Source organism: Mustela nivalis (genome assembly GCF_964662115.1).
Source record: "Mustela nivalis genome assembly, chromosome: X".
Lineage (NCBI taxonomy): Eukaryota > Metazoa > Chordata > Mammalia > Carnivora > Mustelidae > Mustela > Mustela nivalis.
The window spans coordinates 35,713,269-35,730,073 of NC_139040.1; the positions used below are offsets into that span (position 1 = coordinate 35,713,269).

The 16,805-nt window shown below is 42.8% G+C and overlaps 2 protein-coding genes across 5 annotated transcripts in view; one reads left to right on the forward strand and one right to left on the reverse strand.

Annotated features, from left to right (window-relative positions):
- Positions 1–16,805, forward strand: part of TRPC5 (transient receptor potential cation channel subfamily C member 5) — a 256,603-nt gene that overhangs the window by 175,563 nt on the left and 64,235 nt on the right. The gene's annotated exons all lie outside the window — the stretch shown is intronic.
- The window catches only part of TRPC5OS (TRPC5 opposite strand), a 57,524-nt gene that overhangs the window by 21,351 nt on the left and 19,368 nt on the right, over positions 1–16,805 (reverse strand). The window contains exon 1 of one of the 3 annotated variants that reach the window (XM_082716430.1): positions 2,543–2,690. The exons of 1 other annotated variant lie outside the window; for it this stretch is intronic. The gene's annotated coding sequence lies outside the window, so the exon portion shown is untranslated. Of the gene's footprint in view, positions 1–2,499; positions 2,691–16,805 lie in introns of those variants that run through there. One more of the 3 variants, XM_082716431.1, reaches the window with a different exon arrangement.

Sequence of the window (16,805 nt, forward strand, 5' to 3'; positions counted from 1 at the left end):
GGCCTTGAAATGTTTTAGCAAGACTCTGGCTAGGCCTTAACTGGGCTCTGACTAGGTTTTAGAAGTATAGGTCGTGCATCCACCTTAAATAGTTTCTGACTAAAACTTAAGGAGATTTTGGCCTTAACTGGTCTCTAACTAAACATACACTAAGCTTAGGACCTGGCGGAACCTTAAGAAAACTCTGATAGAGGCGCCTGGGTGGCTCAGTGGGTTAAGCCACTGCCTTCGGCTCAGGTCATGATCTCAGGGTCCTGGGATCGAGTCCCGCATTGGGCTCTCTGCTCGGCGGGGAGCCTGCTTCCCTCTGTCTCTCTGCCTGCCTCTCCGACTACTTGTGGTTTCTCTCTGTCAAATAAATGAATAAAATCTTTAAAAAAAAAAAAAGAAAAGAAAACTCTGATAGATGCTACACCTGCTTTGGCTGAAACTAACTGTACTCTGACTAGTCATTAACTACATTTAGGGCCCTGGATACATCTTAACCTGACTCTGACTAGACCTTAACTATGTTTAGGCCCTGGCAAGGCCTTAACTGTGTTATCTAGACTTTAACTGGGCAACTAAGCCATAAGTAGGCTTAGGCTCTGGTTACATCTTAACTGGGCTGACTAGCCCTCAACAGGGATGACTAGGCCTTAACTAGGCCTTGAACCTGGCTGTGCCCTGGTCAGGCCTAATTATGCCAGGGCCATGGCTTCATTGGGTTTCAGCACCAGCTAGGCCTTATCTAGACTGTGCTCCTGGATAGACCCTGGGTTTGCCTTAATTAACCACTGCTTAGGCCTTGGCTAAATTGCAGTTAATAGGACTGTATACGCCTAAGGCTTCTTTACTAAGAGTAACCTCAATCAAAAACTCTTTTAGCCCTCACCTCCCCTAGTTTACATGTGCTATTACCTCAGTTACCCTGCAGTTTCAGGCAGCCCTCTGGGTCATAAAAAGGAATGGACATAATCCCACCTTATCCAACTGCAACAGGAAATAAGCTACGCCTAGCCTCACTGCTTCCAGGACACCTGCATTTTGTAACAACTTTATAACAGAACTAGAAGAATAGCTTCCCAAGGGCAGGAGATATAGCTACAGCTTTTGCCCATAATGTAGAATTGGGAATTAAAAAGAAAGATAGCAGGGTGCCTGGGTGGCTCAGTCAGTTAAGTGTCTGGCTCTTGATTTTGGCTGAGGTCATGGTTGCAGGGCTGTGAGACAGAGCCCCACATTGGCTGTCCCTCCCCCACTCCTGCCCCCCCCATCAGAAGAAGGAGGAGGAGGTGGTAAAGGAGGAGGAGGAGGAGAAAGGAAGGAGGAGGTGGTGGTAAAGGAGGGGGAGGGGAGGAGGGGGAGGGGAGGAGGGGGAGGGGAGGAGGGGGAAGAAGAGGAAAGGAAGAAGAAGAAGAAAGATAGCTAACATACCATAACTGCAGTAAAAAGACTATAAGCTTCATAAGGCTGAACCCAGAGCATTTGTCTATTTTGGATCCACTAATCATTTTCATCATCCTTATCAACTTAAATAAGCCTATAGAGTCCTATTAACCCCTTCAAGTACAGGATGAATCAGGATCAATCCTGAATGAACTGATTGAAATTTGTGGGTACTTTTCTGGGCAAAGTGGGCCAATAGGAGGGATTTTTTTTTAAATAAATGAAGCATATCCTTCAGTGATTGACCTGCATGCAGCAGTATCAACCATCACCTAACCAAAAGAGCTTTTTACTAAGGACCGTGTCAGGGTATTGTGCTTGGTTTGCACATGTGGCAAATAGCCCTCCTCAAAGGATAGTGCCTGAATAGGGCCTGTTCTTGTATGATATAATCATTTCTTACATTAGGCTGTGTGTAGTAGCAGGTCAAAGGAACTGATCTGGGCACCAGATCAGGAAATCTGTACATTCATTCATTCATTCATCCCATTAAAATGTATTGTTCACCTGCTTTGTTCCAAATATGGTCCTAGGGCCTGGCGATATGATGGTAAGCACAAATAACCACAGCTCTGGCCCTCCTGGGGTTTTCATTCTACAGACAGAACCAAGGGAAGGTCTGCACAGCCTTTAGTTGAAGCCTAAATTAAAACAATCTACGGGGATGCCTGGATGGCTCAATTGGTTAAGCATCTGCCTTTGGCTCAGGTCACGATTCCAGGGTCCTGAGATTGAGCACCATGTCCGACTTCCTGCTCATAGGAGAGAGTCTGCTTCTCCCTCCTCTCTGCCTGCTGCTCTACCTAACGGTGCGCTCTCTCACTCTCTCTCTCTCTCTCTCTCTCTCTCTCTCTCTGTGTAAAGTAAATATATAAAATCTTTTAAAAATTTTTAAAATAAAACAATCTACGAAATCACAGGGCAAAGTCAAAAGCAATGGGCACAACTCAAAATGAAAGAATAGGTGTAGGAATTCAGGGGCAAATGGCCAGCTGCTCAGAAAAACAGCAGCAACAAATGAATATCATCCTCACTTTAAAAAGAAAGAAACAGAGATTTGCTAAAGATCACCTGGCTGTAAGCGGCAGAGACAGGATTCCAGCCCAGAACTGACCTACTCCAGAGCCGAAGAGCTTTCCAGGGTCACCACACTCCAGGACTGATGTCTGGCCTTAGAAATCTCAGGAAACAAAGGAAAGAGGCTTAAGGATCTTCAAATTCCTCTATTAAAGCCGCTCATCACCAGCCTAGTCCTTCTTCAGTTTTGCCTGCTTCTGGATGATGGGGCAGGCAGGGATATGGTTTTTATGGGAAGGGGGCAGTGAAAATCTGGTGATAAGCCTCAAGGGGTGTGGCATGGACAATGGCCGAAAATAAAATGATGGTTACAATTGTATAAAATCTCTGGGCTATGACCACAGAGGGGAGGTCAGAGGCAAACAAATGAAAAAGGATACTTTATGAAGATTTGTAAGTTACTGAGAAAGGGTAGGAATAACCAGAAGGCCTATGACTATTGAATGTAACAAAAATCTCTGAGGGATTTACAGTAATTCCTAGGGTTTTTAGAAATGATAATGCTAAATAGCCCACATTCTGCCAACAAAACAGATCATTCTTGCATGTAAATATGCTATCTATATCAAACAAAAATAAAATTAAGTCTCTTGGAAACAAGAGACCAGTCCCATCCCTCTGATTTATTCACCTTGACCTGATGATGAAAGGGAGTTTATTGCACAAGGGAATTCCAGCTGACAATAGGAAGACAACCTGCTTCAGGGTCAAGGACTTCCCAAGGTTATTCTAGACTTGGAAGCATAACTCAGTTAAATCCTGGAAGATGCCAATTGGTTCTGCATTTCTCCTCCTTCTTGGTTCTCTAAGTAACTCAGAAGCAACTTAATAATGTTATAGAAAACTTCTTTTGTGGCAGCCAGATTCTCTAGACCAGCTCCCTGGTCAAAGTGTGTAGTATATATTCTTTCAATATTTTCTTCTATTTTATATATTCAATATATTCTTCAATCTTCCTGGGAGATCCTGAAGGGATACAATGTACTCCCCACTCAAAGCCTATTGGCAGGCTAACTATAGCTAATGACCTCCAATATCTTTGGGAAAGAAAATGGCTCCATCATCTGATTTGTCAGTATCACAGAATTCAGAAATTCAATAACACACAATTAACTGCAGACTTGTTTTTCTAGTCCTTTCACTGTTACCTAGAATGAGAGGTGTCTTGTCTTCTAAACTAGAAATAATGCAGTAAGGGAAAAAAGCTCACACAATAAAAGGAAGAAAATGTGTTTTCTAGCTTCTTCCACTCCTACCCCTATCATCACCACCAGCATCACCATGTCATCCTGGGCAATTCATTTATAATTTCTGATCCACGGTTCTTCCTTTCATAAAATGGAATAGCTTACTCATTTGGGAAAAAAAAAAAAAAGGACAAGAAGCGGACCAGATAAATGAATCCCATTAGCATAGTGGATAAAAATATAAACTTTGGAGTTATATAGAATGGGCTGGAATCACAACTCTACAACTTTGTAGCCATATGCCTTTGGCATGAAAAGAGGCCAGATACTAATAATACCTATTCCACAGAGCTGTCGTGGGGCTAAAATCCAAGAATATACAGAAAATTCTTAGTTCAATAAATTAACATGCTCCATTAAGAACCAGGAAGAAAGAGCTACGCGTTGTGCAACCTTACTCCTTTTATCCACATCACTTTTTGGTATCTTAACCAACTGAGCCACCCAGGTGTCCCCTCACTTTTTGGTATCTTAAGGGTATTTATCATGCACCCAATAAAGGTGTCCTGACTGGCTTATTAGACTTTGCCATAGAGCAGCAGTAGGAGGATTCACGGGGCACTACCAAGGAACCTCAGAAGTCTGGAAGATGGTGGTAGAACAAGGCAAGATATCAGAGTGGTTTTTTTATTCTCACCCACAGCCCAGCTCAACCCAATGAAATGTCTTTTAGTAACCACAAGCCCCACTGGGATGATACATGAAAACGTCAGGAAGAGGGGTGCCTGGGTGGCTCAATTAGTTAAGCATCTGACTCTTGATTTCAGATCAGGTCATGATCTCAGGGTCTTAAGACTGAGCCCAGCATCAGGTTTCATGCTGAATGTGGAGTCTGCTTTGGATTCTCTCTCTCCTTCTCCCTCTGCCTCTCTCTCAAATAAATATAGTGGTTTTTTTAAAATGTCAGGAAGACACTTCAGGTTTAACCTAAAGAATGAGAGCCCAGAACTCCTGAGTTCTCCGCTCTGCTCAGGCACTGGAATGTTCTGTACATCTATTTCATACATTTTCTCTTTCTCCAATTTCCCCACCCTCTGGCCAATCTCTGAGGAGGGTACCAACAGAGTTATAATATAATATTTGAAAGATACTTTGAAAATAAAAGCATTATTAACTACTAGTTACACTTTGTGAAAAATTAATAAATGCTTTCCTTAAAGTTGTAGAAACATTACAAACCACTGCCGTAATTAGATGTCTCTGTGGCTCTGCTTTGGTATTCGGGATCATAAGGGAAGCGTGTTGGCATCATTTCAGCACTTTGTGTTTAAGTGCAAGTACTGAGGCATTAACGCACTCCAGGGAGAGGGAGAGAAAGAAATGAGTATAAGGGTCTCAGAACTGAAAGCAAGTAACCAGGGAAGGTTATACATCCCTTTCTGAAGGCTGTGAACTGGACACCCATGTTTCTCAATGGGAAATGGCTTTGGACTGCCCCTGCTGATGGACAAGGGGGCAACTAAGCTAGGCTCCAGTCACCTAGGCAGTGGGTGTCAACTAAGTTGATTCCTGTGCCTGCATGTGTGCATGTGTGTGTGTGTGCGCACACGCATGCGTGCGTGCACACACACACGGGAAAACATTTGGTAATGTCTAGGAATATTTTCAGTTGTCACAACTATAGGAGGGTGATAGGGAAGTGCCACTGGCAACTAGTGGGCAGAGGCCAGGAATACGACCGAACACCAAACAGTGCCCAGGACAGTCTCCCAAAACAAAGACTTATCCAGCCCCAAATGCGAACACTGTGGAAGTTGAGAAAATGTGAATTGGAGAAACTTTCCATCCTTCCCATCCTAACAACAAGCAAATATTCTTGAAGGCCTTTCTTGTTGGCACAATGGTAGATCTAAGCTGTGGTCTCTGCCCCTCAGGAAGCTTAGAGTTTAATAGGAAGACCAAACAAGCACACTAGAAGTTACCAGAAAATAAAGAAGTATATCACACATAGCTAATATGCTTTTCCTACAGAGCCCCTCGTGCTGTAGGATCTTTGAAAAGGGGTAGAACAGCAGCCATGGCAATTGTTCAGGGAACCTTAAGAAGAGCTGAGCCTTGAGCTGGTATTTAAAGGAGAAAACTACTCTTTCTTTTCCCCTCATTGTGAAAGAAAGATGAATCTCTGCTACCCATACTTCCTTTATTTTCTTTTGCTATTTCACCAGCATCTTATAATCTGATTTCAGGATGCCACAGACTCTAGGATGCCACAGAAAATGTTCTCTTGTAGGTGGTCAGTGACATATTAATTACCTGAGCCAACTGCCTATCCTCAATATTAATCTTCCTAACCCACATGCTTCTGAAATTCTCTTCCTCCTTTGACTTTGTTGACACTGTCATCTGTTCTGGCTCTCTTTTCTCCTCTTGTGGCTCAGTCTTGGATTTCTTTCCACAGCCCACCTGTATAGGTAGGTGTGCCTCAAAATGTGGCTTGCTGTCTCGTTCACAGTCACCTCTTACTCTTCGTTAATTATTTGATTCATTCATTCACATTCACAAGGATCTAGAGTTCCACAGGGGATAAGAGGTAGGTATAATCTCATGCCGTGTGTTCTCCCTTAGATATTCTACCCAATCCTGTGGGCTCACCCATTTTCTGTTACAAACAACTTCCCAAACTATACCTCTGACTCTGGTGTCCTTTCTAATGCCACTCGCACATGCCCAACCACCTCCTGGACACTGTCTGCAAACACCTCAAATCCAATGTGTCCTAAACTTAGTGCAATGAACTTGTCCTGGTCTGCCCAGGACTTCGTTGGTTTTATTTCTGAGAGTCCCATGTTCCTGACATTCCCTTGATAGCAGACAAAGCTAGACTGCAAGTCACCATACCTAACATGAACTCATCAGTATCTGTCCCAAACCCAGTCCTCAGCATGTTCCATTGTATCATGTAATAGCAGAGGTATCCTCGGCTCCCCTTTACTTTCCACCCTTTCATGCAATCCATCCCCAAATACTGTCAGCTCCACCTCCAAAATATCTCCATTACCGCAGTCTCATTTCTACTCTCATTGCTCTAACTCAGGCCCTGTTACCTCTTACTTGGAAAGTTACAATGGACTCCTAATCAACCCCTCATCTCCAGCCACTCCCCTTTGCCAATTCACCCTCCACACAGCCATGATTGATCATTCTGTAACACACATCTGAGCACACATAGGTAATCATCTCAGCAATCTGGAAGTCTCATGGAACTGAATCGTAAGACCAATATTCAACCAAAGCTCCCGGGTATTCGAGCATGATGACTACACAGTGTGATACCGTAATAATATGAGCTGTAATGAAAGGGAAAAGCAAAACAAAACCAACCACCATATGCTTGAAAAACTGGGAATTCTGAGTCTGTTGTTTACAGTTTTGCATCTCGTTTCTTCAGAAGAGTATATGACAACCACAGTTAAGGCAAGTAAACATTCCTAGGGAAGTCCCAGGTAGTATAGACCAGTTATGGCCTTGATCCTCATCTGACACAGAATCATCTGGAAATTATAGTATGCAGAAGCTAAGATAGTTTGAGAGAGAATCCACTTGTTCCCATAGGCTGTTGGGTCTTCTTTTTTTTTTTAAATATTTTATTTATTTATTTGACAGAGTAGGCAGAGCAGCAAGTAGAGTGGCAGACAGAGGGAGAGGGAGAAACAGGCTCTCCACTGATCAGGGAGCCCAATGTGGGGCTCAATTCCATGACCCTGGGATCATGACCTGAGCTAAAAGCAGCCACCTAACCGACTGAGCCACCCGGGTGCCCCAGGCTGTTGGGTCTTAACTGCTCCAAATTATAGTTGCAGAGCCACTGGCTTTCCACCCTGGACTGGCAAGAGAAAAGGGAACTGGCTTGAAAGATGTTTATATCAGTGATAGGAAATATGTGTTGTATTTGAATAACGGACATGGGACTCCAAATATAGATTATGAGAAGTGAAAACTGACATCCAAAGAAGAAGGGCAGGGGCTTCCCCCAGAGGGGAAAGAGAGCTCATCCCTTCCTCCTTTGGTAAAACGTATCTATGTTCCATGTCTTCTCTGCCATTTGCAAGTGGTGAATTGTTTATGAAGGAACTCACTTTGGGAGTGAAGGGTTGACCTTCACAGAGACATCAGAAAAAGATGGCTCTCAGAAATAGAAAGGCCATCACCCAACAGCTTACCTGTCAAATGTAGTAATTTCTATCATTTGAAGGTAACTTCTTTCATCCATATAATTGAGAGATGGTAGCCACCCAGCAGAAGGTCCCCTGGTGTGGTTACTGACCTTTTTTCCCCCCCGGGGTTCATGTTCTAGTTCTGTTGCTTAAGAGGATACTGAAATATTGAAACATTTCACTTATCTTCCAATGACCTTTGCTTCTGAAACTCATTTTCCTTTCTCTATCAGAGACCTCTCCGGTCAGAAACACACATACACACACACACACCCCGCAAACACATCCTTTCATTGTTTAATAGTAGCAATCCACTCCTTCTCCTTGAACCTGGAAGATAGAGCCCATGGTATCTGCCCTACAGGAGTTAGGAGTCTAATCAGGGAGACCAACCAAGCATAACTGAGAACAGAATGTATCCCAAAGTAGTTTTTTTTAATAGTTGCTACAGGAACTTGGAGATGGGGAGGTTAGCACATACACTGGAATCTTGAAGAAAATTGCAAAATTTTCAGAGAATGGAATCAGTCACTCAAGTGTAACACAGAGAGGGATTTTGAGGATGTGAGAAAAAAAACCCACAGAATTGGAGGTGTAATCCCTCTATCTCTTGTTCTTTCTCTCTCTTACACACACACACACACACACACACACACACACACACACACTTTGGTCACATAATATAGTTCATGCTTATTCAGGCTTAAAGCATTAAACCGCTTATTCCAGAGTAAATCCTCTGCTGTCAACCAACCTCTAGGCCAAAACCACTGTGTTCACTGCCCTGCACTACTGCTCCCCACATCTCTACCTTCAGCCCCAAACTTCAGTGTTTTATTCAGCAACCAAAGGCCCTAGAAAAGACAACAAGAATAGGAACAAAACAAATGCAGAGATTTGATATTGAAGTGACACTCACTCATTACTACTCCAAATAATTTAACTCCTGTTTTCTTAAAGATTTTACTGATTTATCTGATAGAGAGAGAGCGCAAACATGAGCAGGGAGAGGGGTAGAGAGAGAGGGAGAAGCAAACTCCCCACTGAGTAGGGAGCCCAACAGGGAGTCAATTCTAGGACCCCAAAATCATGACCTGAGCCAAAGTCAGATGTTAAACGACCAAGCCACCCAGGTGCCATTTTTTAAGAGTTTACCCTGTGCTAGGTATCCAGACACTGTGCTGAGAAACTTCCATGCATAGCACCTCACAACAATCCTGACTACAATCCTAGAAGATAGGTAATATTATTATTCCCATTTTACAGATAAGGAAACTGAGGCACATAGACTTAGAAGGACTTGTCCAAGGGCATACTGTTCATAAATGGCAAAGCCAAAGTTTGACCTCAGCTCTAACTCTAAAGTCTACATACTAGAGACTGTGTATTACAGTGGGGAGAGCCAGGGCTCAGCAAGTTTGTCTGTTTTTGGGGGAGGGGGTTGTTGTTGGTGGTGGTTTTTTTTTTTTTAATAGAGGGCCAACTAGTGAATATTTTAGGCATCATGGGTCCTAGGGTCTCTGTTGCACTCAACTCTGCCACTGTAACACAGAAGCAGCCACAGCTAATGTGTAAACCAATTAGTATGGCCCGATCCCAGGTAAACTTTATGTACACGAACAGGTCACTAGCTGGATGTGGTGCCCAGGCTATAGTTCGATGAGCCCTGGGTCAGAGTATCTGGAGTGTACTTGGATGGACCAGGCTTCAAGACCTGGCTCTCACCACTTACTAGGCAGGTTTTTTCATCTCTCTGTGTTTCATTTCTTCCTCTGTAAAATGGTGATGATACCTCCCCTGTCAAGTCATTGTGAGATTTCAGAGTTAAAGGAATGGAGCCTAGTAAAATACTCAATAAGTTAATAATAAAAGCCCACACTTAGGCTGGTCCCTGGAAGGAAGAAAAAAGGTCAGGGGTTAGGATAGGTACTGCTGTCTTTAAAATTGAGCCACCCAGGCTCCAATGGCCTTGATACTCAGCAGCAATAAATAACTCACTCAGGATTCCAGCTATTTCTCCTGCCCTTCAGCTCCATAAACCTTGTTATTTTAGGAGTATATGTTCCTGTTAGAGTCATTAGTGAGAAAGTCTCCCAGTCTCATTTCAGCACTTGTCAGGCCCCAGAAACCCCATCATGGGAGGGCAGGAACTGGATTTTGTCTTTATTTGTTAGGTGTTTCCTGCAAGGATGAGATTCTCGCTGCCGGAGTCATGCCTGTGTCCCGAGGACCCAGCACAGGGCCTGGCGCAGAGTAAGGGGTTCAGGAAATGTTGCTGGTTTAATTGAACTGGCTTTAGAGTAACCCTGCCAGGAAGCAGAAAGAAAATGACTTCGTAGAAGCCCTCCAAGCACTAAGGATCCCTGTTTTCTCCAAGAGAGGGAGAGAGAACATGTGTGTGTAGGGGGGAGGGTAGAGGAGTGTGAGGGATGGTTGAGAGGACAGAGAAGTGCAGAATATCCTGTCCTTGGATGACATTAAGCCACCCTGCAATGGTCTCTCTGAGCCATTCTCCTGAATTTCAATCACCCAGTGCAAGCCACCCAGAGTAAGTTTTTTGCTTGGACCCAAAACCATACTTATGGAATCTTCCATCTTGGCTTTAAAGAACCCCCTGAGATGCCTCAGCTTATCACTTGCCAGTCTTCCCCCCAAAAGTCATGCTTCCTGCAATCCTGCCTTGCCAAACTTTCTCAAAGAGAAATTCCCTCCTTTATCTATGGAGTTGTCTCCCTTCCTCTGAAGTGTGTCTTGTGTAATAATCCAGTTTTTCATTCTGGAATTTATTCTAGTCATTTATGGGATCTGACTATACAACAAGGACCGTACTAATTACAGTTGGATGTACTGTCTAGGTGAGGTCTGTGTTGAGTCTCATACAGAGTCACTTTGAGTCTATCCAAGAATAAATTATTCTCCATCTCATAATAATGAGAGCCATAATGATGAAAAAAACATTTGGGACACCTGGGTGGCTCAGTCAGTTAAGCATCTGCCTTTCAGCTCAGGTTATGATACGAGGGTTCTGGGATTGGGTCCTACATCAGGCTCCCTGCTCAGTGGGGAGCTTGCTTCTCCCTCTACCTCTGCCACTCTCCCTGCTTATGCACTCACACTCTTTCTCAAATAAACAAAATATTTTAAAAATAGTTAGCATTTATTAAAATTTTTTGGTCTATTTCCCACAATAATCCACAATGAGAATGACAATAATAGTATCTCTTTCCTTGTTGCCAGGCACTGAGTTAACCCTCTTAGTCTTTAGAATGACCCTATGAAAAAAATAAAAAATAAAAAATTTAAAAATTTAAAAAATGTTTTTAAAAAATGACCCTATAACATGGGTTACTAGTATAATCCTCATTTTTCAGATGGGGAAACTGAGGGTCAGAGAGATTAAGCAACTTGCACAAGGTCACCCAGCCAGGAAGTTATGGAGCTGCAATTTGAACCTCAGATCTGTCTGCCTGACTACAGAGAGATCATGCTACCACTCTACCTTATTAGAAATGTCTTCATGTATAAAGCCTACATAACACTGATAAGCTAATGAACATGTATGAGGAACACCATCTTCCTTTTGTTTGGTGTTGAGAATGTTTCAAAGCATTTTCCCACCCTCATGATCCATCTGATTGTCAGGGAAGCCCTATGAGGAAGGCCAGGTGGGTGGTGACCACCAATTGCACAGATAAAGACCCAAACACAAAGACACATTCCAAGTCCCACCACAAATCACAGGCCAAGAGAGAGTCAGAGTTCAAGATACATGTTTCCAAAAAGTGTTCTTTCAAGGGTTAAGTTTCCTCCATTCCCTTTATTCTGATTTCATGCTGAAGATTTCAAAGTGGGCTGCTCACAGCAGGTCATGAAACCTCCAGCCAAACCTTCTTATAAATGTGAAAATTTTTTGGGTGCACCTGACTTAGTCTCCATTTTTGCCCCAATGTTTCAGGATCTGCCATACCTGCACAAGTCTTGTAACCTGAGAAAAAAGAAGGATACCCTGCAGGCATGAACACATCTCACCACAGATTTTTACATTGTTTTCTTTTATTAATTGGAGCGTTACAAGTCCACAATTCTAAAATCTACCAAGTCCTGAAAACAAAAAAAAAATTTTTATAAATTTCCTATCAAAACTCCTATGATGACAAAACATGAGATAAACTGATGTGGGGCAATTTACTGTCTTTGTTTATTCCACTGAGTCTAAGCATTCACAGGTTTCGCTGCTGTGATATTAGTGTGTTTGACTATAGTAGCATTTTTAGATAAAATACCGGACATCTGTTTACATGTGAATTCCAGATCAACAGTGAATCATGCTTTAGTATAAGTATGTCCCAAGTATTATAAAGGGATACACTTATACTAAAATATGATTTACTGTTGATCTGAAATTCAAATGTAACTAAACTTCTTGCATTTTTATTTGCTAAATTTGGCAACCCTAATTATGAATGCTGCCTTAAATCCCACTGGGAGTGTTACCTAATATATGGTACAGATGGTCTATTATTGTTCTGAAATCTGACAGATTTAGAATTCCATAACACATCTGGCCACAACGGTTTTGGAGTAAGTACTGTGGATCTGTGAACCTGTAGCATCCTCCCAGCAGTAGGCTTGGAAATGCCCTGGACACCCAGCTCTCAAAAGACTAAATGCCGTCAGAATTGGTTGCCTCTTTGGCTTTCATTATATTTTGCCATTGTTCTAGTCCATGGGCCATTAGCTGACCTGATCACACCCCGTCTGACTTTTTATTTGGCTTTAGTGAGTTTCCAGGCTCTCCTCTTCAATTTGCCTGACATGCTGGTTCACTTGCTCCCTCCCAGATGAGTTTTCCAAGACAGCCTCCTCTTTCCTTCTAGAATTCCCCTCTTGCAAGTAGGAAGCGCCTTCCCACTGCTCTCTGCTGCCATCCCATGGCTAAAATAAGCCACCGCACTGGACTTAATTTCGCAGCACTAAACGCTTCCAGAGCCAATCACCTCCAACAAGGGAGGATTATAACATCTACTGGGAAACCCCATTAAGGAAATTCCCACTGGTGTATATATATACAAGCGAATGGGAAACTATATTTTTTAAATATGTATTTAAAACCGAGTTTTCAGCATCTAGCCTCACCTTTCTTCAGTTAGTTCAAGTTAGTAAGCCTTGGCTCAAATTTGAAATTAGAGGTATGACTGCCAGTTGACTTATTTTATGACTCCGAACTTCTGTTGCCGTTGATATAGGTAGACTAGTTCAGGTACCAAGTGTACCAGATAACTGCAGCAACAGCCAGATGAGTACAAAATGTCTCAGTAATAATCCTTAGGTAAGCAATGCATCCCCTTCTTTCAAAAAAAATTCACTGTGGATTATGTTCTGAGTAAGTATCAAAGTGTTTTAGACAGAGACAACATGTAAAATGTAGAGGCCACTTTGAATTATGACCTGGGCCTAAGCTACTTGCCAAAAACCTGTTCTTTGTCTCAAATTTCTCCTGCTGTGGTAAAAAGCTGAACCACTTCATAACAGTACGGCCTAGCAAGCTCATTGTAATGACAGTGATGGAAGGGGTTTTGCACATTTTCCCCTCTTTGGAAAATTTTGTCTTGCCCTTGATTTCCTTTCTGAGCATTTTTCTCCTCAGCAAAGCCCAGCTTGATTGGCAATTACAAAACAAGCCAACAAAACCTGTTCTATCTCAGATCATTTTTGCTGGCTGGCTTTTAAAATACACCCTTACACACAACTGGACTCTTTTGAAGAACTGACATCTGAGGCAATGAAAGTTGGGTCTATTCTATTGTGTAGCTACTCACTGAGGGAACAGAGGAAGGTTCTAGAAAGATCAGACTTTTTCCAACGTCCCAGAAAAACTCTTAGCTCAGAGTCTGCCATAGCTGGGAACTCAAGTTTTCTTCCACATCCTTGCCTTCTCCCCTAGGGGATGTGGTGGGGGGGGGGGCTTCTTACCTTTCAGATTTTCTTTTCCTCCAAGTGTACTAAAGGAAAAAGTGTTTACAGTATAAGGCCCCCAGCTTGAAGTCAGATGCCATTTTAGAAAATGCATAAAGGTAACTCAGTGCCAACTACTTCAGGGAACAACAGGCCTGAGCTACTTAACAAAGCTCTGAATGTTAAACATAGGTCAAGGTGATCTTTCTTCTATTCTCATCTACTGCACTTTATACATACCCAACAGTCTAAAATCATGTGCAAATCACCAGTGAGGTGACTCAATGTGGGATTGACTTGTTGTATACTGACCTTTCTCTTGCTAACAGATTCCATGGCACAGAAGAGAGTGGATTGTGGGAGTTAGGAAAGATTTTTCTCCTCTGACCTCACTGAGGAGCCACTGAAAACTCACTGCTACTCGCTTTTTTTCTCTGCCTCACACCCCTGGTTTCCTTTTCAAGAGCCCACCCTTCACCCCCAGATCCTCTGCTCCAACCAAGGGATTTTGCCCATTTTCCACTGTCTCATCAGAGACAGGTTCTTGGTCACTAACCAGGGAAGTGTATCCCGGGCTCACTACTCTCAAATGAGCACTCACTATAGGCCTTGACACACAGTGAGCATTCAAATGTTCATTGTTGCAGTTATCATTAGTATTTAACCTCTCTGGGCATCAGTTTTTCTCATCTATAAAATGGGTATATATCCTGGGTTGGTTCATACATATAAAGTGCTTTTAAAAGTATCCAAAACACAGGAAATTGTATGGATATTTAATCTATGACTATTATGACTAGTACTAAAGAAATACCTTGTGGGTACAGAGAATATGAGGTGAAAGAGAAGTGGGGGGGGCCTTTGGGGGAGAAAGTTCCATGTGGAACTTTGGAATTTGGAATTTGAAATGCCCACTAGATAGTGAATATTCAGCACTGAAGTTTAGCAGGAAAGCAGAGAAGAGAACTTTCTCACTTTAACAAGTACAGTAAATGTCTGCAAAGCCCTATGGGCTATGAAATGTCATACAACATACAAAATTGTCCCTCCTCCTCAGAAGCTTACTGGGGTAAGAAAGCCAAGTCACAGGCTCTACATAAAAGTAAGTATAACACAGGTCAGGCTCTAAGGGGTACCTTAAGGAAGAAGCAAAGTGGTCCATGCTTGAGGAGGAGGGATCACCTCTGGCCTGGGCAATCAGGGAAGGCTCCGAGAAGGAAGTGAGATTCTCTGACTTAAGGATTCTCTGTAGCCTTTCCTTCTGACTCTAGTGCCTGCTGATTCATCCCTTCTCTGAATGCCCTGAGTTCCTACGTTGCTGTGCCTCATAACTATTTAGTCAATTTTCCCTAATGCTAAGTGGAACCAGTTTGAATGTATTTTATTCTGATCTTTCTTCTTATGAAGTGGTGCTAACAGAAGAATCAAAGGGGTGTGGGTTTGTTGTTGTTGTTGTTGTTAATCACATCCTTACTTAGCAAAATCTCCTGATTTGGAAGGGAGTAGCCTTTACCAGTCTGTGGCCACTACCCAGCTGAGAACCTGACATTCTTTGCCTGCCTGCACAGGTATCTGAACACAAACATGGCTGTCCTATTACTCGTTTCATGTGAGTTTGACTGGTCTGTCAGTGAGATCCTACAGGCCAGAATAACTGTGGGTCTCTCTTGTTGTGACCCACTCTCCATGAATCCCACAGAACTGGACACAGAGCGGGTGTACGGAAATACTTGTTGAAATGCCGGAATTGAAGCACATTGATCTTGCTTTCCCTTAGCCATGAGAAAGTCAAATTCTGTTCTGTTTTGGGTTCGGCATGTGAATCAAGCCCTAAAGGCACGTGATTATTTAGACAGCTATAGGAACAAGACTTCACATATGATGTACCAGTGGGGAGTTCGGGAGGTAATTCTCCTCACTGAATGAATGAAGTCAGAGCTCTTCCCAGGTGAAATAGAAACAGTTTTGCTAGTGGTTTAGGGGAGATTCTGGCTCTTTCCAGTAGAACCTGACATTATTTCTATCAAGAATTACTCTTTCAGAGGTGCCTGGGTGGCTCAGTCATTAATCGACTGCCTTCGGCTCAGGTCATCATCCCAGTGTCCTGGGACTGAGTCCCGAATCAGGCTCCCTACTCAGCAGGAAGCCTGCTTCTCCCTCTCCCACTCTTCATTCTTGTGTTCCCTCTCTCATTGTGTCTTTCTGTCAAATAAATAAATAAAGTCTTTTAAAAAAATAGAATTATTCTATCGAGGGGCAAAGAGCTATTGAGCCCCTCCACTTACAATGCAGCTTTATAGCAAAGGAAAAAAGCCACAGCTTTTTCAAAAGTCCTATACAGTAAGGAAAAAATTCATTTTCAGCTATTGCCCAAGAGCATTGGAGAAATGAAGAATCGTAGATTTTTAAAAACAGAAAGAACTGCATGGGTGGCCCTGTAGGTTTGTGAAGAAAAGATCTGGACAGTTGTCAAGGGAGGTCCTATACAGCTAAATCAAGAAACTAAGATCTTCAGCATCTCCTCCTCCTAACCCTTCTCCTGTGTCCTTTAGCTCTGCATCTTCCCTCCTGCCTTTCCTAGCTGCCACTCAGGAGTCCAGACCTGGCCTTCTGACCATTGCCCTTCAGCTTTGGTGGTGTGCAGACTCCTTATCTAGCTAGGTAACTGGCTAATATGATACACTCACTTTAATCTCTTATTTAGTTAATAGCATTATATGTTACCACATCCTAAAAACATGGATATAATTTCTTTTTTAAAAAAAAATTTTATTTGAGAAAGAGAGAGAGAGGATTAGCAGGAAGAGGAACACAGGGAGAAGGAGAAACAGACTGCCTGCTCAGCAGAGAGCCTGATGTAGGGCTTGGTCCCTGGACCCCCAAATCATGACCCAAGCTGAAGGTAGATGCATAACTGGCTGAACCACCTAGGTGCCCTATAAAA